Here is a 3,963-nt window from a genome sequence, read left to right on the forward strand (position 1 = left end):
ATTGGAATTACTGATGCTAAAGCTGAAACTCCAGTACTTTGGCCACCTCATGTGAAGAGTTGACTCATTGGAAAAGACTCTGATGCTAGGAGGGATTGGGGGCAGGAGGAGAACGGGACGACAGAGGATGAGATGGCTGGATGGCATCACCGACTCGATGGACCCGAGTTTGAGTGAACTCCAGGAGTTGGTGATGGACAGGGAGGCCTGGTGTGCTGCGATTCATAGGGTCGTGAAGAGTCGGACACGACTGAGCGACTGAACTGAACTGAACTCATTAAATACTTTGAAGCTCAGAGGATTAAGGGACTTACCCAAGGTCACAGAATGGAAATCCCAGAACTCACATCCAGGTCTTTTTGACTCTGAGCTCATGTGTTCCCCTCAACAGTTTGCTACTCAGTTACCAGCACTTTGATCCCTGAACTGATGCTAAGGAGGGCCACAGTTTCTGAGCAGTATGATCTCCCAGTTCTGACCCAGGAATCAGTTGCTTCGAATAATGAGAATTGGTTCCATTGGCAGTTTCCAAAACTGTCTTTTAGAAATTGCTATTATGGCAACAGCTTTTGTGGTTCCTGACCCTCAGTGGCAGGAAAGGCCAGTGGCCCAGCTCCAGGTGCCCCTTCCTCCCTACGTGGCTGCATTCAGTGACTCCCAGCAGCATGTTCTCCTAGCTGTGGTAAACTCCCACTTGCTCCTGTTAGCAGCTTTTGAAAGGTCCTCTGGGTCATTCCAGAGTTTCTTGCTTCCTGGCATAGCTCCTTGGCAAGTAGACAGTGCAGCGTCACCACCTCAGCACCACCTCTAAGGGCAGACCTCAGTTCTGGTGTTCGACAGCAACTTGTGTCTTCAACTAAGCCCCCGAAGTGACTTAGGGGAAGCAAGGCTCCATAAAGGTCCACAATGTCATGCTGGGATTTGCTGGACTCTGAAACAGATTTAGGTCTCCTGAGTCTCCACTGGTTCGGAGTGAGTGCCTTGACATTCTTCTTTCAGAAGTCACATGTGTTGCCTGTAAAATTTTTCTCTACATGATCAGTCCTCCCTTATTGTGTGGTGAAATGAACCCCGGAAACCGCCCTAGGCATCTCCAAACGGTTTAGCTCTTATAATTTTCTAACAGTGACCCTGGGTTATGTAGAAACTCAAAATTTCTCTTCATAACCAGTTAGCAATAAGAGTAGGGTGAGGTTTATTTAGGGCTTGCACCATGCCAAACCCTAAAGAAAGTTAGTTTAATTTAGTCACTCAGTCGTGTCCGACTCTTTGCAAGCTCATGGACTGTAGCCCTCCAGGCTCCTCCATCCATGGGATTTTCCAGGCAAGAGTACTGAAGTGTGTAGCCATTTCCTTCTACAGAGGATCTTCCCAACCCAGGGATCAAACCCAGGTCTCCCACACTGTAGGCAGATGCTTTACCGTCTGATCCACTAGGGACGTCCCTAAAGAGCTGGACCACAAAGAAGGCAGAGTGCCGAAGAATTGATACATTCAAATTGTGGTGTTGGAGAAGACTCTTGAGAGGCCCTTGGACTGCAAGGAGATCAAACCAGTCCATCCTAAAGGAAATCAACCCTGAATATTCATTGGAAGGACTGATGCTGAAGCTGAAGCTACAGTACTTTGGCCACCTGATGCAATAAAGCCAACTCTTTAGAAAAAGACCCTGATACTGGGAAAGACTGAAGGCAATAGGAGAAGGGGGCTGCAGAAGATGAGATGGTTAGATAGCATCACTGACTCAATGGACATGAATCTGAGCAAACTCTGGGAGATAGTGGAGGACAGAGGAGCCTGGCAGCCTACAGTCTATGGGGTTGTAAAGAGTCTTGCTAGGACACAACCTAGCAAATGAACAACAACAAATCCACGCCAAGCATGTAAGTGCTTTCTATTAACTTTTAAAATCCTCATAGCACATTCCTGATGAAAGTCCTGTTTTAAGCCCCATTCATTTACTATTTTTTAATTTATTAAAAAGACTTATTTTTGTATTTGGCTGAATGGGGCCGTGTTTGTGGCATGTAGGATCTTTGATCTTTGCTGTGGTATGTGGGGTTGCTTGGCTGCAGAATGTGACTTCTTAGTTGCAGCAAGTGGCATCTAGTTCCCTGACCAGGGATGGAACCTGGGCCTTCTGCTTTGGGAGTGTGGAGTCTTAGCCACTGGACCACCAGGGAAGTCCCACCCCTTTTAAAAACAGGGAAAAGGAGACTTACAAAGTTAAAAAAAAATGTGCTCAGGAGGTAATGGATGGGAGATCTGCCTTCTGGTTCTTTCTGAATTCCAGAGATTTTTTGTGGATAAAGAAGAGTATATCACATTAAAGAATTTGAGTGCCTCCTTTATCCTTGCAGAATGTCACATTTTCCCCAAGGACAGATATCTTTAAGCCTCACATGGTTTGAGCAGAAGATGTCTGTGGCAGATACGTCTTTTCTCACCTAACAGTCCTTCCTGGTTCTTCCGTGTCAAAATGAAAAGTTAGTCGCTCAGTCATGTCTGACTCTTTGTGTTCCCATGGGCAGTAGCCCACCAGCCTCCTCTGTCCATGGGATCTCCAGGCAAGAATACTGGAGTGGGTATTCCAGTATTCCCAGGTTCCCCTTCTCTAGGGGATCTTCTCAACCCAGGGATTGAACCTGGGTCTCCTGCATTGTGAGCAGATTCCTTAACTTAAGGCACCAGGGAAACCCCCTCCTCGCCAAAGTCTCTGGTTTTGTTCAAATGGCAATGTGCTCTGGAGCTTCAAGGGATTGGATCCTTGTTGGCCTCATTCAACCACAGAGCTCCCATTCTTCTTTGCATATTGGGTATAAGAGCAGGTCTGAATGAGTTGGGGGATCTTTGGGGCTCTTCTAGACAAGATATTCCTGTCTGAGTGAATACAGAGCCCGGTGAGGAGAAAGGACTTTTGTCCTTATTCTTCCCTTCCTGCTTTGGATAACGTTGGGCGATGAGGTGATGCCTGGGGCTCAGAGAGCTTGCGGCCATTAGACAAGCCTGAGGATAGAGACCAATGACCTGTGGCTGGCAAAATGGGATAATATAATAATAATAAAAGCCTGGTTCTTTTTAAATGACATGGAGCCTTCAAATTGATCCTGGAATCACTTTTGATTTTCTCATGAAGTTGACAGTAAATATCCTTTTATTTGTGCCGAGGCTTCACAAAATGTGAGAAGTATGTGCCAGTCTGCAAACTGTTTCTTACTGCTCTGTAAAGAGATAAGAACAGAAAATTGAGAATAAGGGCTTCAGTGCTACTACAGTACGTTGCTGTTACACTGGTGATGGTAGACTTGTTGAACAAGGTATTGACCAGTCCAAGGTGGATTGGAAATTAAAACAACAGCAATGCCACAGGTCACTTAGTTACCTGATAATTCAGTGGACTTTTTTTTTTTTTTCTTAGCTAAGAAAATTCACTTAGCTAAGAGTATTCTTAACTCTTAAGAAAAGAAGTCTGTGCTCACATGACTGATATACTCTCAAATTTAAACAGATTTATGTCACACGGTAGAGACCTAGATACAACTGAACTTTTTGCTTCAGTTCAGTTCAATTCAGTTCAGTTGCTTGGTCATGTCCGACTCTCTGTGACCCCATGAATCGCAGCACGCCAAGCCTCCATGTCCATCACCATCTCCCGGAGTTCACTCAGACTCACGTCCATTGAGCCAGTGATGGCATTCAGCCATCTCATCCTCTGTGGTCCCCTCTTCCTTCTGCCCCTAATCCCTCCCAGCATCAGAGTCTCCTCCAATGAGTCAACTCTTCGCATGAGGTGCCCAAAGTACTGGAGTTTCAGCTGTAGCATCATTCCTTCCAAAGAACACCCAGGGCTGATCTCCTTTAGAATGGACTGGTTGGATCTCCTTGCAGTCCAAGGGACTCTCAAGAGTCTTCTCCAACACCACAGCTCAAAAGCATCAATTCTTCGGCACTCAGCCTTCTTCA

The sequence above is a fragment of the Bison bison genome, unplaced genomic scaffold (assembly GCF_000754665.1).
Source record: "Bison bison bison isolate TAMUID 2011002044 unplaced genomic scaffold, Bison_UMD1.0 scf7180017864289, whole genome shotgun sequence".
In the NCBI taxonomy this organism is placed as follows: Eukaryota; Metazoa; Chordata; class Mammalia; order Artiodactyla; family Bovidae; genus Bison; species Bison bison.